The sequence below is a fragment of the Rosa rugosa genome, chromosome 1 (genome assembly GCF_958449725.1).
Source record: "Rosa rugosa chromosome 1, drRosRugo1.1, whole genome shotgun sequence".
Taxonomy (NCBI): domain Eukaryota; kingdom Viridiplantae; phylum Streptophyta; class Magnoliopsida; order Rosales; family Rosaceae; genus Rosa; species Rosa rugosa.
The window spans coordinates 32273297-32299116 of record NC_084820.1 but is presented as its reverse complement, the minus strand read 5'-3'; the positions used below and the strand labels follow the sequence as shown (position 1 = coordinate 32299116).

The following is a 25820-nucleotide window of genomic DNA, read 5'->3' as shown; positions in this document are numbered from 1 at the left end:
TTCACCCCCTCTACTTTCAATTTTGAATTTTTACCCCCTAAACTTTCCAATTTCAACCAACCGTGTCCAATTTCTCCTATTCCGTCTAAAGTCAACGTTAACTTTGACTTTTGAGGGGTAAAATGGTCTTTTCAAGATAAAAAATAAAAAAAATTCTGTTTTTTTTTTTTTTTTTTTTTTTTTTTTTTTTTTCTGTTTCTTCGTTTTTTTTTTTCTTTCTATTTCTTCATTTTTTTTTGTCTTCAACCTATACACCAAAAGTTATAATAGGTTTATAAAAACAAAAAAATTTTCTAGGTGGTTGAAAGCCGCTTGCTGGTCTACGCTATTTGTGATATATCTCCGATAAAGTGAAGAATTTTAGGATATATCCCCAATAAAGTGAAGAAATATCTGTAAAAAATAATTTTACACTTTATCTAGAAATAAATATTTGTAAAAAATAATTTTACACACTCGCTGGTCTACGATATTTGTGATATATCTCTAATAAAGTGAAGAATTTTAGGATACATCCCCAATAAAGTGAAGAAATATCTGTAAAAAAATAATTTTACACTATCTGTAAATAAATATATGTAAAAAATGATTTTACAGATATTTACAGATAAATTGTAAAATCATTTTTACAGATATTGCTTCACTTTATTGGGGATATATCCTAAATTTTTTCACTTTATTGGAGATATATCACAAATATCGTAGACCAAAAATGATTTTACACAGATATTTATTCACTTTATTGGGGATATACAGATATTTATTTACAGATAAAGTGTACAATAATTTTTTACAGATATTTCTTCACTTTATTGGGGATGTATCCTAAAATTCTTCACTTTATCAGAGATATATCACAAATATCGTAGACCAACGAGTGAGTAAAATTATTTTTTACATATATTTATTTCTAGATAAAGTGTAAAATTATTTTTTACAGATATTTCTTCACTTTATTGGGGATATATCCTAAAATTCTTCACTTTATCGGAGATATATCACAAATATCGTAGACCAGCAAGCGGCTTTCAACCACCTAGAATATTTTTTTGTTTTTATAAACCTATTATAACTTTTGGTGTATAGGTTGAAGAAAAAAAAAAATGAAGAAATAGAAAAAAAAAAAAGCGAAGAAACAGAAAAAAAAAAAAAAAAAAAAAAAACAGAAATTTTTTTATTTTTTATATTTTTTATCTTGAAAAGACCATTTTATCCCTCAAAAGTCAAAGTTAACGTTGACTTTGGACGGAATAGGAGAAAATGGACACGGTTGGTTGAAATTGGAAAGTTTAGGGGGTAAAAATTCAAAATTGAAAGTAGAGGGGGTGAAATGATGACACCCCCAAACCTCAGGGGGGTAAACTAGAATTAATCCAATATTATATATTGTGAAAAGTGTTGTTTTTGTTTTGTTTTGAAGAGTGTTGAGGATTGTGGAACATTTTTAGGTCACTGGTGACTTATTTAAATGTTGTTCTTTGCAGGCATATTTGCAGCAGATATGTGTGATTTCGTCACTTTAGCGGGGATCTAGATGAGACATAGTGGGGACAGACCATGATAATTTCTGTCATTCTTGCTAAACATCCATGTTCTTATCTACCCCTAACGACGGGAAGACTGTCTCATCAAAGTGACACTCTCCAAATTTAACGGTAAGGAGATCGCCTAGGAAGGACATTAAGTGGCGGACGATTGTTGGAGTCTCAAATCCAACTTAGTTGCCCATTCGTCTGTAAGGACTCATCATAGTGCGTTGTGGCGATGCAATTGGCACATAAATGGTACACTCAAATATGCGTAAGTACAAGATACTGATACCCAGTCACTAGCTGTAACCCAAAGGTAGATTGAGTGGCTATGGGTCTTAGACGAATTAGCATAGCTGCATGCTATATTGCATCACCCCAAGCGAATATAAGGAGATTGGTGCGCATTGTCAATGTTTGGGCTACCATCGTAGTCGTTTTGGTGAGACCATTTAGGTGTGTTCATGGGAATATGATGTCCAACATCAGTCCCAATGCAATAACCATCGAAAGTCTTCGATGTAAACTCTCTAGCATTGTCAAGTCCAATTGACTGAATAGGATGATCCGGGGAGTGTGCCCGTAGTCATATAATATGTGCTAGGAGTGTAGTATAAGCAGCATTTATAGGTGGACAATAGCACATGTCACGCCCCGAATTTTAAATAATAAATTCAAATCCGAAACATGAATTAAACCACTTAATTAAATAAACGTTCTGAATTTTTTTCTCAATATAATCTCACCACAAGGTACACAAACTCCAAATCTCGAAACCTCGAGTTCATTATTACAATTCACTCTCACAAGCAATATTGTAAAGCTCTAAATGAGCATAACACACCTCACAACTTACAATTGCTGTAAAACTCTAACAATTGCTCTAACCGCACGATCACCGTCCTGGTTCTCCCGTCCTGTAGGATTACCCGCTACACAATTTGAATAGTGTACCGGGAGTTGCAACAACACAAAACCCGGTAAGCTTTTTACAGCCAGTATGAGTAAACAAGAAAGAATTGTTGATTTATTTCCTTACAATTATTATAACTCAACACGATCACCATAAAAGGAAGGATACTCTTGAGGCTCTCTTTTAAGAACTCATTCTTAAAAGACTCAAGTATCCTCAACACTTCTCACATAAGACCTCTCACAGTCTCAAGTAACCTCAACATTACCCTCACATCACTACTCAACAATTGGCAGACAGACTCATTATATATATATAGACCCTTATGAGTTACTCTCAATTTCCCTCATAAGGTTACCACATATATATAGACACTTATGAGTTACTCTCAATTTCACTCATAAGGTCACTCCACATTTGGCAGACAGACTAGAGCTCTAACTGAACGTAACCACTCGTCCGGCCACAGACGTGATTACGATTTAATACTATTAATAACCACCAGCCCGGTACGAGAGCGTGATTCACTAATAGATGCCATGGTCACCTCGTGACCTAGTGATCTCCACAGATCACAACAATTTATTGTTCCTCAACAATAAAACTCAACACCTCTCACAATATATTGTTTCTCAACAATAACTCAACACAACTCCAACAATACATATTATTTCACGTAATAATATATATACAGACATTCACACAGGAATGTCTAATACACCAACAATAGTTCATATGATTGCAAAATAAAGCAATTAAATATATTGGGTTCGTAATATGAACCACGTGAGGTTTACTCACCTCTAATTCCCGTTGCGTCTTCTAAACAGCTCAACAACGATTTTACGAATCGTCCGCCAAATCAATCCGCCAATCACCTAATCAAATGTGACTTGAATTTAGCTAACAATTCCAAAACATACTTAAACGACAATCCAACGGTCGGATTCTAACTTATATAAAAATCCGACGGACGGATTCTCACGAATCGCCTCCCGAATCACTGTTTTGCAATTATACGAAGATCCAACGGTCGGATCTTCGCCCATGACCACACAAGGTCATTGGGACAGTCATACGATCAACATATCAAAACTACAAGTCCATCAGACGGTCCGATCTTCACAGATCATTAATCGAACAATCGAAATCGTTCGAAATCGTAAAATTCATAACTAAATCATACGATATCCGAAAATTGCGTATAATATATCGAAATGATCGTATTGAAATATAGAATCTAAAAATGCACAGAAACTATATTTTTGACCCCCGGAGTTGGCCGGAAAGGGCCGCCGGAGTTAGTGGCAGAGCCGCCGCCGACCACCGCCAATGGTGTCGGGGCCGGGCTGCTCCTCTTCATCTCATCAAGCCCAACCACTTTCCTAACTAGCATGAAGTCTAAAAATGACCGGAAGTGGTCGAAAATTACCTCAAGAAGAAAGAGGCCGAAATCGCCCAAAATCGCTCAAATCTGAAATTCGTCTTCCTCGGGTTGAATCGAGATGTGAAACTTGGTGAGTTTATAGAGCATGGCAAGGCGAACAAAGCCCAGTTGGTCTCCCCTCCTACCTTTGCCGGAGTTGGCTGGAATTTGAAGAAATGCATGAAAAATGGTCTGACCTTCTTTGCTTCGATTCGTTGTCTATGGTGAATGATAGGATGCAAGACATATATGAATGGAAAGCTGGTTTCAAGGCGAAGAGATTGATATCAATTTCATGGCCATAGGTGGCCGGATGAAGTCGTGGCGACGCCGTGAAGCCAAGGCAGCGAGGAGGAGAAAAATCTGGAAATTTTCGGGTTTCCTTATTGAGAAATCTGATTTTTTGTATTTATAGAAAATTCTCAATTTTCAAATATTCATAACTTATTCATACGAACTCCAAATAATGCGTTCCACATGTCCACGAACTCGTATCGACGAGCTCTACAACTTTCATGAAGGAAGTTTTCCCAAATTTTGAACGTATAAAAAGTCAACTTTGTTGACCCCCTAAAAACGTTCGTTTTCGAAAATAAAATCGTTCGAACTAATTCCACAACTTTTCCAAGCTTCGTACTCGCTCCTACTATCGTGAAATCATTTCTAAAAAAACCATGGAATTTAATTTGGATTTTTCGGGGTATTACAATCTACCCTCCTTAAAGAAATTTCGTCCCGAAATTTGAGCGTAAGTCAATTCCTCTCGATTAAGGTTGACCTAATCATAGAATCTCCATCTTTTCCAAATCTGTAGTAATCTACAAAGCCACAATCCTTTGTATAAAAATACATTCCTAGGGCCACTAAATCCTTTCATCACAATGTAAATTCACAAAACAACTGCTCAACATCACTCCACATCAATTACACAAAATCATCACGTGGATCATCTCATAGATCCTTACATAGATCTTCACATAGATCATCACATAGATCTTCACATAGATCATCACTCTGTACTGGCATACAAGCACAGTAAACACTCCCACAAAGTGTTTCGCTACTCAATTAGCATCACGGTAAATCTCTATAGTAAAACTCAAGCATGCACCATTCTTCACAACAATAGAGATGCATCACTCAAAACAAATCATCCCCAAAAGCACGCCAATAAAATATGTCACCCAGTGACGATGACTTGGGCTTGTTCAATCCTTGGGCTAAGCATTAGGGCTGGCCAATTGGGCCTGAAGAAATCGGACCATCCACATTTCGAACCGGCCCAAACCACTTTGGGTTTAACATTTGGGCCTACTATTCGGGCTTACTATTTGGGCTTACTATTTGGGCTTACTATTTGGGCCTACCAATCGGCCCACCAACTTCCAGCTCGGCTACGGTATGAAATTGTACATACCGTATATACGTATACATACCGTACAGATCGTGTATACGTATGCATACCGTACAACTGTATATACGTATGCATACTGTACAGACCGTATATACGTATGTATACCGTACATACCGTATATACGTCCGTATATCAAGCATATACGAGACCCAAAAATATTTGTAAGAGGTAGGGTTCGAACTCCCGACCTCAAACACGAAGGTTTTGCTCCCAACCACTGAAGCAAGAGCTGTCTTCATTAATATATGCTCACGTGTTATATTTATTATGTCATAAGTGACATAAATGAAATAACGGGGAAGGCAAGGTTCGAAACCTCAACCTGCCGCACGAAACCTTTGTCCCCCAACCACTGGAGCACAAGCTGTGCTTAATATAATGTGTACAAATTTTATACTTATTATGTCATAAACGAACATAATAAAAATAAACGAGAGGCGAGGTTCGAACCTCAGACCTCTTGTACACGAACTGTACACTCAACCACTCGAGCACGGCTGCTCACGTTATTATCCATACCAATCCTTTTATTTAAACCAACTGTTTCAACTGTTTCAACAATTCGGCCCAAAACATCCAAGACTGTTGCAGAAACCCAGCCCAACGTATCCAAAACTGTTTCAGAAACTCGGCCCATCATATCCAAAACTGTTTCTGAAACTCGGCCCATCAGGCCTCCACCCATAGCTACAGTGATGCCTTGATCAGAGACAGGCCCAAGTACGGCCCACTTGTGTCACGGCTTATCCCTTCCGTGATTTACGGCAGTCAAATCTGCTTTCGGCTAAAGCTGTCTGCCACAGCATCTCGAGGTTCGGCCTGTCCCCTTACACGCTCTCCACGCGCCAACAACTTTTCCGGGTTTTCGGATGACTTTAATCCAACGCGTGGATTCAAATTCTGAGATCGTTCATCCAACGGTGGAGATCTGCTCACCTTGTTCTATAAATAGGTGCATTCTGGGGAAAAACTGTTCACTCCAAAAGAAAAGAAATTTTCTTCCGAGCTCAAGCCTTTCTCTCTCAACTCTTCAGCCTTTCTCTTCTCAAATCCTTTCTTCATCAATTTCAATCCTTCTCTTCTGATCTTCTCTCCCATCTAGTTGATTCAATCCCATCTTTCCTCTGAACTTTCAGATCTTCAATCTTTTCCTCCAAATCTTCAATCCTTCTTTCTCAGATCTTTTCTTCCATTTGAAGATTCGATCTCATCTTTCCTCTGAGAATCTCAGATCTCCAATCACCAGTTCAACAACTCCAATCCTTCTAACAAAATCTCCCTCAAACACTAAACCATGTATTCCTCGATTTCCACATCCTCTCACCCCATGACCCAAGAGCCACGAACTCTGCAACTAATGGAGCTCCAAACCCCGCAACAAATGGAACCACAACAACAGCAACCAACAGAGGAGGGAGGAAACACCCAAGCAGCTGGAAGTAGTGCCAACATGGATTTCTGGCGAAGCCGTACCAGGTGGATTCCTACTCCAGAACAAATAAGAATCCTCAAGGATCTTTACTATGTCAAGGGATTTAAGTGCCCAACTACAGAGCAGATTCACGAGATCTGTCTCCAGCTGAACCAGTATGGGTATGTTGAGGGTAAGAACATTTACTTTTGGTTCCAGAACGTCAGGGCTCGAGAGAAGCAGATGAATAGGTGTAATCAGGCTGCTCCAGTGCCCATGGGAACTAGTTCTCTTGGTACTGGTAGATCCATTGATCTCAATTTTGGGTCCACTGGTTCTACTGGTGCTAGTGGATCCATCGACATCAATTTTGGGCCAGCTGGTGGATCCATTGACATCAATTTTGGGTCCACTAGTTCTACTGATGATGGTAGATCCATTGATCTCAACTTTGGTTCCACCTATTCTACTGGTAATGAAGGATTTCTTGATTTAAATTTTGTTTCATATTCTTCCTCACACTTCAACACTAATACCAGTCCAACTCTTTTGGCACAACAGGAGGACAAACATCCCTGCAACAACGAGGAGGAGATCACCAGGAGGTTCAAACTCTTCCTCTGTTCCCCGTGCACGGCGAGGACGTCTTTGGTAACCTGAAGACTACTTCCGAGGAAGGTAGTGCACATGATTACTATTTCGGTGGCTCAGGCGGTTACAACCGTGGATCTCCAGTTTCTCTTGAGCTCAGCCTCAACCCATCCGGAGCTGCTGACTAGGCTTAGTACAGCATAGTCCTCGTTTTCCTTTTTTTTTTTTTTTTTTTTTTCTTTTTTTTTTTTTGTAATATAAACTCAATAAGATGGTGTGCATGTTTTCTTTCCTGTTTGTTTAACCAACAACAACACCAAGGATCGAACCTTGGTCACCCAATACTATTTTCAAAACCATAAACAACTCTACTGCACACATCTTTCATAATGATGCAATAAAAACAATCACTCAAAAAAAATCCAACAATCAATTAAGTCGCATCGAGGTCTAGCTAATATCCTCTGAGTCAAACCAAACACAACAATTTCATCGATAGGATTAGGGATTTATAAAGCTAAACACATCCTGAGTTAGCTAGGAAAAACCCACGTTTTTAGAGTTACTCTTACAACTCTTATAGAATCTCGATAATTCCATCTATCAATTGCTTCAACAAAAACTCACCACAATTCAATCCCTAACATTTAGCGATTCAGAAATCAAATCAAACTCCATATCACATAGTAATTCACTTGAACCACTATGGATACCTAACAAAATCACTAAAATCAATATCCGAAATTGCGTTTAACTATAACACCTAAAATCAATCACCAAAGGCACACACTCTCATCCAACATCATTCACAAGAACTGATTCTAACTCTCCCAATTAATTACACCAAAATCAACTCCATTGCAAAACTTTAAGTGTCCCGCCTACTTAAACTTAAAACACACAACAACTTCAAATTCACTGCAGCCCATCTCCATACTACGATCCAAAACTTAAGAAAACTAGTTCACCACACAAAGGCCACAAAATTCAATTTCATTCACTTGAACAAAACTATATTCACAAGTCACGGTCAGGTCATCAACCCATGGTGTTCAAATGAATAAATTTCAAATCCAGTTTTCCTTGTGAATCGTAACGTATCGTTCCAAAATGATGCAAGCAACATCAACCACGTATATAAGACACATCTCGCGAACTCAATTCAAATTCAGAATCACCAAAACTACTACTAATTCCAATTCTACCAACAATCTTGATTCTGAAGGAATTATAGTACTCAACGACAACCCAAAACAATGGTCTCTCCTCTCTAACCATCGAGCACAAAATAAAATTCTTGTCTCGCACCTTAAACCCTGCTTAACAACTTACAAGCACAAGGAAGAAGTAACCGCAATAATTCCTTCCCTAACCGCAACACTACTCACAACTCCACATGAGTCAAGAATCTATTCAAGAACATTAGTATATCCAACTTAAAAAGGCAAAATTACCATCGATTAATACTCGTATCCACATTACAGACGAGCATAGGTCCAGACCATGCCTTCAACCAAACACTTCAACAATCAAAAGAACCTCATTTCCATAAAACAATCCTCGTTGACTTAACAGAGTTGAATCAAGAGGTTCCTATTCCTCAAGGATTGTAACTCGCGGCCACTGAACTTATTCTCATACGAACCTACAAGACAACTGTAAGGTTCTAAGTACAACCCCTTCGAATATCCATCACCTAAGGAGTATAGTATGCTTGGCTAATACTTGTATAACACTTAAAACACAGTATAAGTCAAATACAAATTCATATTAACCAAGTCAATACTATAGGGAATGTATTCACGTTCCCTAAACGACCTAGCGGCCTAAACAACTCCCAACACTCACGCATACCCAATGACTTAGCCAATACCAAAGAGCACACGATGGGGATCCGCTGCAGACGGGCCATCACTCGGAAGGTATTGACACATCACCAAATATGCACCTTACGCTCTGATACCAAACTGTCACGCCCCGAATTTTAAATAATAAATTCAAATCCGAAACATGAATTAAACCACTTAATTAAATAAACGTTCTGAATTTTTTTCTCAATATAATCTCACCACAAGGTACACAAACTCCAAATCTCGAAACCTCGAGTTCATTATTACAATTCACTCTCACAAGCAATATTGTAAAGCTCTAAATGAGCATAACACACCTCACAACTTACAATTGCTGTAAAACTCTAACAATTGCTCTAACCGCACGATCACCGTCCTGGTTCTCCCGTCCTGTAGGATTACCCGCTACACAATTTGAATAGTGTACCGGGAGTTGCAACAACACAAAACCCGGTAAGCTTTTTACAGCCAGTATGAGTAAACAAGAAAGAATTGTTGATTTATTTCCTTACAATTATTATAACTCAACACGATCACCATAAAAGGAAGGATACTCTTGAGGCTTTCTTTTAAGAACTCATTCTTAAAAGACTCAAGTATCCTCAACACTTCTCACATAAGACCCCTCACAGTCTCAAGTAACCTCAACATTACCCTCACATCACTACTCAACAATTGGCAGACAGACTCATTATATATATATAGACCCTTATGAGTTACTCTCAATTTCCCTCATAAGGTTACCACATATATATAGACACTTATGAGTTACTCTCAATTTCACTCATAAGGTCACTCCACATTTGGCAGACAGACTAGAGCTCTAACTGAACGTAACCACTCGTCCGGCCACAGACGTGATTACGATTTAATACTATTAATAACCACCAGCCCGGTACGAGAGCGTGATTCACTAATAGATGCCATGGTCACCTCGTGACCTAGTGATCTCCACAGATCACAACAATTTATTGTTCCTCAACAATAAAACTCAACACCTCTCACAATATATTGTTTCTCAACAATAACTCAACACAACTCCAACAATACATATTATTTCACGTAATAATATATATACAGACATTCACACAGGAATGTCTAATACACCAACAATAGTTCATATGATTGCAAAATAAAGCAATTAAATATATTGGGTTCGTAATATGAACCACGTGAGGTTTACTCACCTCTAATTCCCGTTGCGTCTTCTAAACAGCTCAACAACGATTTTACGAATCGTCCGCCAAATCAATCCGCCAATCACCTAATCAAATGTGACTTGAATTTAGCTAACAATTCCAAAACATACTTAAACGACAATCCAACGGTCGGATTCTAACTTATATAAAAATCCGACGGACGGATTCTCACGAATCGCCTCCCGAATCACTGTTTTGCAATTATACGAAGATCCAACGGTCGGATCTTCGCCCATGACCACACAAGGTCATTGGGACAGTCATACGATCAACATATCAAAACTACAAGTCCATCAGACGGTCCGATCTTCACAGATCATTAATCGAACAATCGAAATCGTTCGAAATCGTAAAATTCATAACTAAATCATACGATATCCGAAAATTGCGTATAATATATCGAAATGATCGTATTGAAATATAGAATCTAAAAATGCACAGAAACTATATTTTTGACCCCCGGAGTTGGCCGGAAAGGGCCGCCGGAGTTAGTGGCAGAGCCGCCGCCGACCACCGCCAATGGTGTCGGGGCCGGGCTGCTCCTCTTCATCTCATCAAGCCCAACCACTTTCCTAACTAGCATGAAGTCTAAAAATGACCGGAAGTGGTCGAAAATTACCTCAAGAAGAAAGAGGCCGAAATCGCCCAAAATCGCTCAAATCTGAAATTCGTCTTCCTCGGGTTGAATCGAGATGTGAAACTTGGTGAGTTTATAGAGCATGGCAAGGCGAACAAAGCCCAGTTGGTCTCCCCTCCTACCTTTGCCGGAGTTGGCTGGAATTTGAAGAAATGCATGAAAAATGGTCTGACCTTCTTTGCTTCGATTCGTTGTCTATGGTGAATGATAGGATGCAAGACATATATGAATGGAAAGCTGGTTTCAAGGCGAAGAGATTGATATCAATTTCATGGCCATAGGTGGCCGGATGAAGTCGTGGCGACGCCGTGAAGCCAAGGCAGCGAGGAGGAGAAAAATCTGGAAATTTTCGGGTTTCCTTATTGAGAAATCTGATTTTTTGTATTTATAGAAAATTCTCAATTTTCAAATATTCATAACTTATTCATACGAACTCCAAATAATGCGTTCCACATGTCCACGAACTCGTATCGACGAGCTCTACAACTTTCATGAAGGAAGTTTTCCCAAATTTTGAACGTATAAAAAGTCAACTTTGTTGACCCCCTAAAAACGTTCGTTTTCGAAAATAAAATCGTTCGAACTAATTCCACAACTTTTCCAAGCTTCGTACTCGCTCCTACTATCGTGAAATCATTTCTAAAAAAACCATGGAATTTAATTTGGATTTTTCGGGGTATTACAATCTACCCTCCTTAAAGAAATTTCGTCCCGAAATTTGAGCGTAAGTCAATTCCTCTCGATTAAGGTTGACCTAATCATAGAATCTCCATCTTTTCCAAATCTGTAGTAATCTACAAAGCCACAATCCTTTGTATAAAAATACATTCCTAGGGCCACTAAATCCTTTCATCACAATGTAAATTCACAAAACAACTGCTCAACATCACTCCACATCAATTACACAAAATCATCACGTGGATCATCTCATAGATCCTTACATAGATCTTCACATAGATCATCACATAGATCTTCACATAGATCATCACTCTGTACTGGCATACAAGCACAGTAAACACTCCCACAAAGTGTTTCGCTACTCAATTAGCATCACGGTAAATCTCTATAGTAAAACTCAAGCATGCACCATTCTTCACAACAATAGAGATGCATCACTCAAAACAAATCATCCCCAAAAGCACGCCAATAAAATATGTCACCCAGTGACGATGACTTGGGCTTGTTCAATCCTTGGGCTAAGCATTAGGGCTGGCCAATTGGGCCTGAAGAAATCGGACCATCCACATTTCGAACCGGCCCAAACCACTTTGGGTTTAACATTTGGGCCTACTATTCGGGCTTACTATTTGGGCTTACTATTTGGGCTTACTATTTGGGCCTACCAATCGGCCCACCAACTTCCAGCTCGGCTACGGTATGAAATTGTACATACCGTATATACGTATACATACCGTACAGATCGTGTATACGTATGCATACCGTACAACTGTATATACGTATGCATACTGTACAGACCGTATATACGTATGTATACCGTACATACCGTATATACGTCCGTATATCAAGCATATACGAGACCCAAAAATATTTGTAAGAGGTAGGGTTCGAACTCCCGACCTCAAACACGAAGGTTTTGCTCCCAACCACTGAAGCAAGAGCTGTCTTCATTAATATATGCTCACGTGTTATATTTATTATGTCATAAGTGACATAAATGAAATAACGGGGAAGGCAAGGTTCGAAACCTCAACCTGCCGCACGAAACCTTTGTCCCCCAACCACTGGAGCACAAGCTGTGCTTAATATAATGTGTACAAATTTTATACTTATTATGTCATAAACGAACATAATAAAAATAAACGAGAGGCGAGGTTCGAACCTCAGACCTCTTGTACACGAACTGTACACTCAACCACTCGAGCACGGCTGCTCACGTTATTATCCATACCAATCCTTTTATTTAAACCAACTGTTTCAACTGTTTCAACAATTCGGCCCAAAACATCCAAGACTGTTGCAGAAACCCAGCCCAACGTATCCAAAACTGTTTCAGAAACTCGGCCCATCATATCCAAAACTGTTTCTGAAACTCGGCCCATCAGGCCTCCACCCATAGCTACAGTGATGCCTTGATCCGAGACAGGCCCAAGTACGGCCCACTTGTGTCACGGCTTATCCCTTCCGTGATTTACGGCAGTCAAATCTGCTTTCGGCTAAAGCTGTCTGCCACAGCATCTCGAGGTTCGGCCTGTCCCCTTACACGCTCTCCACGCGCCAACAACTTTTCCGGGTTTTCGGATGACTTTAATCCAACGCGTGGATTCAAATTCTGAGATCGTTCATCCAACGGTGGAGATCTGCTCACCTTGTTCTATAAATAGGTGCATTCTGGGGAAAAACTGTTCACTCCAAAAGAAAAGAAATTTTCTTCCGAGCTCAAGCCTTTCTCTCTCAACTCTTCAGCCTTTCTCTTCTCAAATCCTTTCTTCATCAATTTCAATCCTTCTCTTCTGATCTTCTCTCCCATCTAGTTGATTCAATCCCATCTTTCCTCTGAACTTTCAGATCTTCAATCTTTTCCTCCAAATCTTCAATCCTTCTTTCTCAGATCTTTTCTTCCATTTGAAGATTCGATCTCATCTTTCCTCTGAGAATCTCAGATCTCCAATCACCAGTTCAACAACTCCAATCCTTCTAACAAAATCTCCCTCAAACACTAAACCATGTATTCCTCGATTTCCACATCCTCTCACCCCATGACCCAAGAGCCACGAACTCTGCAACTAATGGAGCTCCAAACCCCGCAACAAATGGAACCACAACAACAGCAACCAACAGAGGAGGGAGGAAACACCCAAGCAGCTGGAAGTAGTGCCAACATGGATTTCTGGCGAAGCCGTACCAGGTGGATTCCTACTCCAGAACAAATAAGAATCCTCAAGGATCTTTACTATGTCAAGGGATTTAAGTGCCCAACTACAGAGCAGATTCACGAGATCTGTCTCCAGCTGAACCAGTATGGGTATGTTGAGGGTAAGAACATTTACTTTTGGTTCCAGAACGTCAGGGCTCGAGAGAAGCAGATGAATAGGTGTAATCAGGCTGCTCCAGTGCCCATGGGAACTAGTTCTCTTGGTACTGGTAGATCCATTGATCTCAATTTTGGGTCCACTGGTTCTACTGGTGCTAGTGGATCCATCGACATCAATTTTGGGCCAGCTGGTGGATCCATTGACATCAATTTTGGGTCCACTAGTTCTACTGATGATGGTAGATCCATTGATCTCAACTTTGGTTCCACCTATTCTACTGGTAATGAAGGATTTCTTGATTTAAATTTTGTTTCATATTCTTCCTCACACTTCAACACTAATACCAGTCCAACTCTTTTGGCACAACAGGAGGACAAACATCCCTGCAACAACGAGGAGGAGATCACCAGGAGGTTCAAACTCTTCCTCTGTTCCCCGTGCACGGCGAGGACGTCTTTGGTAACCTGAAGACTACTTCCGAGGAAGGTAGTGCACATGATTACTATTTCGGTGGCTCAGGCGGTTACAACCGTGGATCTCCAGTTTCTCTTGAGCTCAGCCTCAACCCATCCGGAGCTGCTGACTAGGCTTAGTACAGCATAGTCCTCGTTTTCCTTTTTTTTTTTTTTTTTTTTTTCTTTTTTTTTTTTTGTAATATAAACTCAATAAGATGGTGTGCATGTTTTCTTTCCTGTTTGTTTAACCAACAACAACACCAAGGATCGAACCTTGGTCACCCAATACTATTTTCAAAACCATAAACAACTCTACTGCACACATCTTTCATAATGATGCAATAAAAACAATCACTCAAAAAAAATCCAACAATCAATTAAGTCGCATCGAGGTCTAGCTAATATCCTCTGAGTCAAACCAAACACAACAATTTCATCGATAGGATTAGGGATTTATAAAGCTAAACACATCCTGAGTTAGCTAGGAAAAACCCACGTTTTTAGAGTTACTCTTACAACTCTTATAGAATCTCGATAATTCCATCTATCAATTGCTTCAACAAAAACTCACCACAATTCAATCCCTAACATTTAGCGATTCAGAAATCAAATCAAACTCCATATCACATAGTAATTCACTTGAACCACTATGGATACCTAACAAAATCACTAAAATCAATATCCGAAATTGCGTTTAACTATAACACCTAAAATCAATCACCAAAGGCACACACTCTCATCCAACATCATTCACAAGAACTGATTCTAACTCTCCCAATTAATTACACCAACATCAACTCCATTGCAAAACTTTAAGTGTCCCGCCTACTTAAACTTAAAACACACAACAACTTCAAATTCACTGCAGCCCATCTCCATACTACGATCCAAAACTTAAGAAAACTAGTTCACCACACAAAGGCCACAAAATTCAATTTCATTCACTTGAACAAAACTATATTCACAAGTCACGGTCAGGTCATCAACCCATGGTGTTCAAATGAATAAATTTCAAATCCAGTTTTCCTTGTGAATCGTAACGTATCGTTCCAAAATGATGCAAGCAACATCAACCACGTATATAAGACACATCTCGCGAACTCAATTCAAATTCAGAATCACCAAAACTACTACTAATTCCAATTCTACCAACAATCTTGATTCTGAAGGAATTATAGTACTCAACGACAACCCAAAACAATGGTCTCTCCTCTCTAACCATCGAGCACAAAATAAAATTCTTGTCTCGCACCTTAAACCCTGCTTAACAACTTACAAGCACAAGGAAGAAGTAACCGCAATAATTCCTTCCCTAACCGCAACACTACTCACAACTCCACATGAGTCAAGAATCTATTCAAGAACATTAGTATATCCAACTTAAAAAGGCAAAATTACCATCGATTAATACTCGTATCCACATTACAGACGAGCATAGGTCCAGACCATGCCTTCAACCAAACACTTCAACAATCAAAAGAACCTCATTTCCATAAAACAATCCTCGTTGACTTAACAGAGTTGAATCAAGAGGTTCCTATTCCTCAAGGATTGTAACTCGCGGCCACTGAACTTATTCTCATACGAACCTACAAGACAACTGTAAGGTTCTAAGTACAACCCCTTCGAATATCCATCACCTAAGGAGTATAGTATGCTTGGCTAATACTTGTATAACACTTAAAACACAGTATAAGTCAAATACAAATTCATATTAACCAAGTCAATACTATAGGGAATGTATTCACGTTCCCTAAACGACCTAGCGGCCTAAACAACTCCCAACACTCACGCATACCCAATGACTTAGCCAATACCAAAGAGCACACGATGGGGATCCGCTGCAGACGGGCCATCACTCGGAAGGTATTGACACATCACCAAATATGCACCTTACGCTCTGATACCAAACTGTCACGCCCCGAATTTTAAATAATAAATTCAAATCCGAAACATGAATTAAACCACTTAATTAAATAAACGTTCTGAATTTTTTTCTCAATATAATCTCACCACAAGGTACACAAACTCCAAATCTCGAAACCTCGAGTTCATTATTACAATTCACTCTCACAAGCAATATTGTAAAGCTCTAAATGAGCATAACACACCTCACAACTTACAATTGCTGTAAAACTCTAACAATTGCTCTAACCGCACGATCACCGTCCTGGTTCTCCCGTCCTGTAGGATTACCCGCTACACAATTTGAATAGTGTACCGGGAGTTGCAACAACACAAAACCCGGTAAGCTTTTTACAGCCAGTATGAGTAAACAAGAAAGAATTGTTGATTTATTTCCTTACAATTATTATAACTCAACACGATCACCATAAAAGGAAGGATACTCTTGAGGCTTTCTTTTAAGAACTCATTCTTAAAAGACTCAAGTATCCTCAACACTTCTCACATAAGACCCCTCACAGTCTCAAGTAACCTCAACATTACCCTCACATCACTACTCAACAATTGGCAGACAGACTCATTATATATATATAGACCCTTATGAGTTACTCTCAATTTCCCTCATAAGGTTACCACATATATATAGACACTTATGAGTTACTCTCAATTTCACTCATAAGGTCACTCCACATTTGGCAGACAGACTAGAGCTCTAACTGAACGTAACCACTCGTCCGGCCACAGACGTGATTACGATTTAATACTATTAATAACCACCAGCCCGGTACGAGAGCGTGATTCACTAATAGATGCCATGGTCACCTCGTGACCTAGTGATCTCCACAGATCACAACAATTTATTGTTCCTCAACAATAAAACTCAACACCTCTCACAATATATTGTTTCTCAACAATAACTCAACACAACTCCAACAATACATATTATTTCACGTAATAATATATATACAGACATTCACACAGGAATGTCTAATACACCAACAATAGTTCATATGATTGCAAAATAAAGCAATTAAATATATTGGGTTCGTAATATGAACCACGTGAGGTTTACTCACCTCTAATTCCCGTTGCGTCTTCTAAACAGCTCAACAACGATTTTACGAATCGTCCGCCAAATCAATCCGCCAATCACCTAATCAAATGTGACTTGAATTTAGCTAACAATTCCAAAACATACTTAAACGACAATCCAACGGTCGGATTCTAACTTATATAAAAATCCGACGGACGGATTCTCACGAATCGCCTCCCGAATCACTGTTTTGCAATTATACGAAGATCCAACGGTCGGATCTTCGCCCATGACCACACAAGGTCATTGGGACAGTCATACGATCAACATATCAAAACTACAAGTCCATCAGACGGTCCGATCTTCACAGATCATTAATCGAACAATCGAAATCGTTCGAAATCGTAAAATTCATAACTAAATCATACGATATCCGAAAATTGCGTATAATATATCGAAATGATCGTATTGAAATATAGAATCTAAAAATGCACAGAAACTATATTTTTGACCCCCGGAGTTGGCCGGAAAGGGCCGCCGGAGTTAGTGGCAGAGCCGCCGCCGACCACCGCCAATGGTGTCGGGGCCGGGCTGCTCCTCTTCATCTCATCAAGCCCAACCACTTTCCTAACTAGCATGAAGTCTAAAAATGACCGGAAGTGGTCGAAAATTACCTCAAGAAGAAAGAGGCCGAAATCGCCCAAAATCGCTCAAATCTGAAATTCGTCTTCCTCGGGTTGAATCGAGATGTGAAACTTGGTGAGTTTATAGAGCATGGCAAGGCGAACAAAGCCCAGTTGGTCTCCCCTCCTACCTTTGCCGGAGTTGGCTGGAATTTGAAGAAATGCATGAAAAATGGTCTGACCTTCTTTGCTTCGATTCGTTGTCTATGGTGAATGATAGGATGCAAGACATATATGAATGGAAAGCTGGTTTCAAGGCGAAGAGATTGATATCAATTTCATGGCCATAGGTGGCCGGATGAAGTCGTGGCGACGCCGTGAAGCCAAGGCAGCGAGGAGGAGAAAAATCTGGAAATTTTCGGGTTTCCTTATTGAGAAATCTGATTTTTTGTATTTATAGAAAATTCTCAATTTTCAAATATTCATAACTTATTCATACGAACTCCAAATAATGCGTTCCACATGTCCACGAACTCGTATCGACGAGCTCTACAACTTTCATGAAGGAAGTTTTCCCAAATTTTGAACGTATAAAAAGTCAACTTTGTTGACCCCCTAAAAACGTTCGTTTTCGAAAATAAAATCGTTCGAACTAATTCCACAACTTTTCCAAGCTTCGTACTCGCTCCTACTATCGTGAAATCATTTCTAAAAAAACCATGGAATTTAATTTGGATTTTTCGGGGTATTACAGCACACCACATGACTAGCGTGTTTGCGTGTCAACTAACATCATGAAATATTTAAACGTCCGCAAGTTGGTTAAATCAGTCCACAGAATCCCCACCGATTCTATGAAAGAACAGAATGAGTATTTTCATATCCTTTGCATAGGACGGTCTCAGTCCTAATTTCCCTAAGGAACGGGCTCTGTAAAACGAGCAAGCACTACTACATAAACCTTGATTCGGGACACCCACTTAATTTTTACAATGACACATAATTTAAAAACTGTCTTTATTTATCTACTATGACATGATAGGCTGTTTGCCTTTTAATTAAAGCAAAGGCCCCCACTCCTTGAACCAAAATCAACGTCCTTATACATGTATAAGGACAAAGCAGTGATATAGTCTTGAAACATTTAAAATGAGCAGAACACGCTGACATTAAACTAGTCTTGAGGACTAGAGTTCGATTCCCTACATATCCAAAAGAACTGGGAAATTTGAATACTTTTTAGTTCTATCCCCAAATCACTTGAAAGTTGAAACAAAAACTTCTGTCAGCCCCAAAGCGCCAAATCCTCCCTGTTCATGTAAAGTTTCCCTCTACAATTTTTGAGTATCCCTAAAGTTTCCCTCTACAATTTTTGAGTATCCCCAAATCTTCTCTCTGCAACAGTCGAGATTTATACCGATATGGCAATATACCAAATTCACATTCCCTCTAATCCTATTCACTCCATCAAACCTAATATTCGTATTAGTCGGCAGAAAGGAAAAAAACCTGTGTTCCTCTCTAATCATACGAACACCCATTGTCCATCCATCACTGATATCGTCATCTTTTCCATAGTCTTCTTCCGCTGCTCTTAAGTGGTTCTGCTATTGCCAAGCCTCCGAGTTACTGCCGCTTTGAGTACGCAAAGTTCTCGTAAGGTTCCGAGTTCCCAATTCTCTATTGTTTAAGTAATTGCTTTGAATCTCTTTCTGGGTTGTTTATATCTTTATTCATGATTTGGATTGGGTATTTTGATTTCGTGTTTACTTTTCTCCATCTTCGTTTTAGGTTTTGTTATATTTCATTACTGTTCTTTTTGTTTGGGAATTGATATTGACTTTACAATTAATATCTAGAGATGACTTGATTGTTGAGAACTGGTGACCAAGCTTGGAAAGATGAAGTAGTTTGTGAGATCAATTTTGAACTTGCATCTTGGTAAGTCTTCTCTTCTCATGGATATATGGTAGCTAAAGACATGTTCTTTTCTTCTTCTATTCTGAGATGATCCATTTAGAAAATTTATAATCATGGTGTTAAATTTCACAGCTTCTGGGCACCATTTCAGTTTCAATGTCAGTTATAAGATAGCAATCTTATGGAATAGAGTTTAGGGATTTGTTATTTTGTGCAGTCCTAATGTGGTTCCTTGATTTAAAGTAGACACATTTAGCATGGGGTTTTGTGTAAGGTTTCAATTTTGTTACATAGGTTCCTTTCACGGAATTTAATTGAGATCTAAAATCAGACTACGGCCAGAGACAATACGGACATTCTAAAGCGATTTCATCAAAATGAATTATTGATCAGAAACAAACTACAAAAAGTCATGCATGTTCATTTACTTTTTGTGATTGATGAATCCCACATCTCATCAACAAACTTTTCAGAGTCCCACTGAAATAAGCATCTCTTCTTTTGACAGAAATACCAGTTCAGATAAAAGGCTTTTGAATGTTTCAGTGGTAGTCGATCTTTTTTTTTTTTGAAATGCATGCAGTGGTAGTCAATCTTTATCAGCAATAGGTTTGGTTCACTTCTTAACATAAACCAAATAGAAATATATATGCATTCCAACTCCATTGATAGGATGCCAAATCAATTTCAACAGTAGCTAAATATTAATCCAAAATTTTGTAAAGTCCACACAGACACAAACAGAACCCAAATGTATATTAGCATTAGGTTATTATTGTCTCTCTATATCTCTTTACTAAGGTAAATATGTTGATAGATTGGCTAATGCATTAGAAACTCTTCAGATCTAATTTCAGAGCAAAGCTGCATTGTATAAGGCATTGATCCTAGGTACGAACGTTCAGTTATCAGAGAAGGTATTCTGCATTAATCATAAATTATTATGGTGGTTTTAAGTTGCATGTGTCGTTACGATACTGATATCAGGAACTGAGGGTTCCATATTAACTTTGAAACATGGAGTTTAGGCATAATCGGCACTTGGGCAGGCAACATACCTTGTGTGCAGACTAGTAGTAATTCTCATGCTTGTTCAATTGTCCTGGTCTGCAAATTCATAAAAAACAGTACCATTAACATAGCCTATAGTCTATGAAACCAACATATATAACAGAAAAAAATTAAGAATTCAATGTGAAATATCGACGAGTATAATTCGATAGTATTGAGTTCTACTCATGAGTTGTTAATGAACATTATGACGAAATCCCCAACATGAAATAAAAAAAAATTCACATAATAAGTCTTGGCTGGCCATGTTATTCCAAAACTTTCTTGTACTTCCATGCAGATCATCAATATGTCCCCCTAAGAGATTGCTTAAGACAAGGAACAGAAGTTCAAGAAAGCCTGTGGAAAAGCATGACCTGAACAAGAGTGAGGGGTAAACTGAATTTCTAATTGCATGTAAGTCAAGAACCAACTGAGCTAGCTCTATTATATTCACAAATATCATTAAGAGGCATTGGTTTGTAGATAGGGTCTTTTATTAAGTGGACTAGACCACAATAGCAGAGAGAGTATATATGTACTGTACATGTTTCTTAATCAAGGGTAAGAAAAAGAATTTATTTAGCATACTCATGGTGTGAGTTTCCAGAAAGGGAAGATGTGCAGGTAGGTGAACGAGAACTATGTGTGACAACTAACAATGCATGAGTAACTAACTTTCATACTGTATTCTTGTGAAAATGTAATGAAATCAGAACAACAATTATTCTTGTGTTGAAGAGAAAGATAATTTCTTTTTTTCTTTGTCAAAGAAGGATATATAGTTTGTTTTGGTTAATGAGAAATTTAACAAAGCACCCAATTCTTCTTTGTAATTGATAGTTTAGCTATTAGCTGATTGTTTATTTTGATTCTTATATTCTTTACCAGATCAAATTCCTCACTAGCTGTCTAATTAGTTCATAACAGCTGCATATATAATGATCTTTCTAGAAACCATAATATGCAAGCAGTGAGCAGATATAACAAGTTTGTCATGAACTCATAACAATCATAGTTTTGCAATTAGATTTGTAGGGCCTTATCTGAAAGGGAGCGTGCCCTTCCAAATTCTCAAGGGTACTAGGCTTAAAGCTGAGGCCGTTGAGGGGTACGGTAACCAGCAGTAGACGCACCTCGATTAGAACCTCATTATTACTTAGCTAGCTGTCATTTTCCCTAAGCAAAAGGCAACTATATGAAGCCTTGGAGCATGATAAACATAGCCAACCAACCGTACCGCGGATACATACTCAGGAAGTAGCTAAATTTTATATATTGTGCATCTCCTGCGAGACAGCCCAAATAGTATGTTGGCAGAGATAGGAATGTTTTCTTCATGCTTTTCTTTTTATTGTTGTAAGATTGGCTAAGCTGCTGGCTCTTATATTTCTTATGGAGTATGGGATTTGTTATTATCTGTTTTCTCTATGAATGCCCCAACAAAAGTTCGTTGTATATGACTAAAGAATTAGGGTTCATGAAAATATGGGAAATAAGAATGCAGTCTCAGGCCTTGTTGTGTTTTTAAGTCAAAATTTCATGCTAGGATACTGAAAATTTGAGCTGGCTTTTGGCCAAAAATAAAGAAGAAGAGAGGAAGCAAGTCTTTTGTCAATTAATTGCAACATGTAACTACCCTTGAATCATCAAGTATCTAGAACACATGACATTAATATAGAGAAGGTTTTGAGTTTCTTTTGCCCAAAAAAGAAAGTAACTATTTTTGAAGATAAATTCTTGTAACTTTCCTCCATACAGTAAGATTATGATTAGTATTGCTGCTTATGATAACAGGTCGGTGGCATTGAGAGACGCTTGATTTAGATTACGAGAATCTTTCCATAAATTTTTCTGGAGCAAACTTTGATTGGATTGGAAAGGTATGCTAATTCAATATACTATATATATAGTTTACCTGATTGGCTTAAATAGGCTTTAATATTAGAGGAATTTGATAAATGATTGTACATAGTTGATATGTCATCCCTTATTTTTGCCTTCCTTGAATGTACTTTCTGCCATTTCATTTATGTTGTTTTCTCATATATATGTAATATATTATAATCATTCAAAACTTGCCTCTCTTAATCCTGTTGACATAGACCATGGATTAAAGGGTGTTATAGACGTGTACGTGATTCTCTTCCTTTTTCGTGTGAGATTTCATTTGGTTTTGACACAATATGCTTAGTGTATAATGTGTTCATATACATGTGTGCAGCGCTCTAAGGATGTTTAATGCCCAAAAAGGAAGGAATCGAAAAAATGTCATTTGGAAAATCATCAGGTACTCTGTTAAAATTATGACCTCTATATTGACTATTGCAGTTTCAGTTCAGTTTTTAAGCTAAAGTGCCTTAGACTAATACACCCCTCTGTCTCTGTCTCTCTCTCTCTCTCTTTTCAAGTGCTTGTTTCTTTCAGTTTTAGATGTGTTGTTATAGCACTTGACTGTTGAATCTATTATTGTTATTGTTATAGCAAATGCAAATGTGATCAGATGGATAATAAATGCGAAAATATGCAAGGACCATGTTATATAATTGATTTATATAGTTTGTTGCTTATATGTGGAATGATCAATTGACAGGAGAGGTTCCACTAATGATATGCTTACTTATTATGATTTACTTAACTGAACTTTGTAGTGTCCTACTCAACCTGGAAAAGTGGAATGTGGATATTATGTAATGAAGTTCATGAAAGCAATCATTGAGGATCCAACCATATTAACAAGAAGCAAGGTTAGCTCTTAAATGATCAGAATAGCTCGCATAATTCCTATTGTAATTAAAAATTGTTTCTATGCTGGTTTTGGTAAAAATACCAAGACTATATATTGTACATGCTTGCTGGTATTACTTGTGGAAACAAATAATAAAAGGAAATTTATTGCTTTATATTGATTGTTGTTGCAGTTCAACAACCAAAGTTACAATCAAGAAGAGATAGTTGATGTTCGAGTAGAGCGAGTAGAGTGGGCTGACCTTGTTGAAACATTACTCCAAGATGATGTAGAATAGTTTGGTAATTGGTATATTTTGCAAAGTATATATTAAGCTGAGTTTTTGTGTATGCCCATGTAAAGTTTTAGATCAGCTATAGCTTTTTGTAAGCACTAGAAGTACATGTAATCTAATCTCACCAAGACTCGCAGTTGGCAATGTGTATTTTGGATGCCACGAGTCTTGGGATAATTTGTACACATTGCTTGGAATCTCCATGACAAAAATAGTGCGTCCTAATAGTTAATGGAAGACATTAATTTGCCCTTTTTTTTTAAGTCATATAATGTCTATAATGACGTTTTTTTTTTAATTTAAGGACACACACTGCGTGTCCTCGTATGTAATATATGACAGTTTTTTACCTTATAAAGACATCTTTTGCTAGTCCTCCAATATGTACAATGACATTTTTTTTAGCTAAGAGGACATTTCCAAAATGTCCTAGTAAATATTTGAGGACATTTTTTTGAAGATTTAAGGACACTTAAAATGTGTCCTAGTAAACTTTACATGACGTTTTTTTGAGTTTTAAGGACACTTTTGTGACTTCTTAGTAGACATTAGATGACATTCTTTTAGAGCTACAAGGACGTTTTTTAAGTGTCCTAATAGACATTTTATGACGTTTTTTAAACGTCCTAAAAAATGACTTACAATGACTCCTTGATAGATGACGCTTTTTTTGCGTGTCATCTAAAGTTTTTAAAGACGTTTTTCGAACGTCCTTAAATGCTTTTTTTGTAGTAGTGAAGAGGCCTTAGAAGCAACCAATGAGAATTTTGGTTGGATCTGAGCCGTCTAAAATGCTATTTGAAGCAAAGTTGGTGATTGCAACATCACTTGGGGCGCCATCACCATAATGGACGCCATCCCTAGCATCATGGATAGGGACTGTGCCAGCCCTAGGCTGGTGGTGGACGGTGGCGCTAGAGGCAGCAGCGGCTGTCACACTTCCAAGAATCAATTTTTGATTCATGTTTCGTTTCGCTCGAAAGAATGGATGTCTGTGTGAAGTCTTTAGTAGACGGATCATCATGACTAGGATGACCTATTCTGTCGTGACAAAGCCAATATGTATCTAAATCTAAGAGATCTTCTCTCATAGCTTTAATGGATTTAATAGCTCAAACAGTGACATAGAGTCCACTAGAGAGACACATAAACTTCTTTAAGACGCGCCTTTGTCCGCAATCATTAGAGGTATTGCAAAGGAACTCATTTTGTTTTCTACATGCGTTTTCGCATGGAATCCATTGGCTTGAATAGCTCAATAGGGTTCAATTTTCCCTAGGAGCGTAGAGAGTTTCTGTGACGGTAATCAAGGTGCCATTGGGCAAGCGGAATTTGGACCATTCCATTTCCTTGAACTAATTCTGATGGCCCAGCCATCGTAGTCACAAAGTGATATGCTCAGAATCAAAATGGAGTCATAATGAAAAAACTCAAAATTTTATTCATTAGTCAACGGAGTACATCATTGTTTCTTAACCATTAAGAGAATCTAATTCAAGTACTAGCTAATGTAAAACAATGGTAGTCGTTTAACTTCTTTCGGTAACTCCAAAATAAATATGACCAGGTGAGTAGAGAGATGTCAGTGGAGCAAAGCTCGCTTAAGTACCACTTATCACAAAATCTTTCTAGACATCACACTCATTTTGGATGAGCCTATGTGAAGAAAAACTAAACCAATGGCATTTACCACAAAGTATATGGCAATTGCCTATTACATCTCTTGGGAAAAATAAAGACTTAAATAGAATCGGCGATCTATTGATCCAAGCCAGGTTTGAAGTCTTCAACCCTTCACTCTAGATCATCTTCTTGATCTTCTTGTTCCATATATTGAGCTTCTCTTGC

The 25820-nt window shown here is 38.2% G+C and overlaps 4 long non-coding RNA genes across 9 annotated transcripts; 1 reads left to right on the top strand and 3 right to left on the bottom strand.

Moving 5' to 3' along the window:
• Positions 1-2220: 2220 nt before the first annotated feature.
• On the bottom strand, positions 2221-4391 carry LOC133735546 (uncharacterized). The gene is made up of 3 exons (XR_009859096.1): positions 3875-4391; positions 3244-3320; positions 2221-2461 (listed from the first exon to the last, which is right to left on the bottom strand). It is a non-coding gene; the product is annotated as an uncharacterized LOC133735546 (long non-coding RNA).
• A 3441-nt stretch (positions 4392-7832) lies between these two features.
• On the bottom strand, positions 7833-11468 carry LOC133735539 (uncharacterized). The gene is made up of 3 exons (XR_009859094.1): positions 10953-11468; positions 10322-10398; positions 7833-9539 (listed from the first exon to the last, which is right to left on the bottom strand). It is a non-coding gene; the product is annotated as an uncharacterized LOC133735539 (long non-coding RNA).
• A 3776-nt stretch (positions 11469-15244) lies between these two features.
• LOC133735532 (uncharacterized) lies at positions 15245-18547 on the bottom strand. The gene is made up of 3 exons (XR_009859089.1): positions 18031-18547; positions 17400-17476; positions 15245-16617 (listed from the first exon to the last, which is right to left on the bottom strand). It is a non-coding gene; the product is annotated as an uncharacterized LOC133735532 (long non-coding RNA).
• Positions 18548-19177: 630 nt separating this feature from the next.
• Positions 19178-24247, top strand: LOC133735514 (uncharacterized). Of its 6 annotated transcripts, none has more exons than XR_009859084.1 (8): positions 19178-19635; positions 19839-19920; positions 20745-20790; positions 21251-21366; positions 22747-22832; positions 23174-23239; positions 23601-23696; positions 23871-24247. It is a non-coding gene; the product is annotated as an uncharacterized LOC133735514 (long non-coding RNA). The 6 variants fall into 6 exon arrangements; XR_009859087.1 differs by having other exon boundaries at positions 19178-19640; XR_009859079.1 differs by lacking the exon at positions 20745-20790.
• Positions 24248-25820: the final 1573 nt, after the last annotated feature.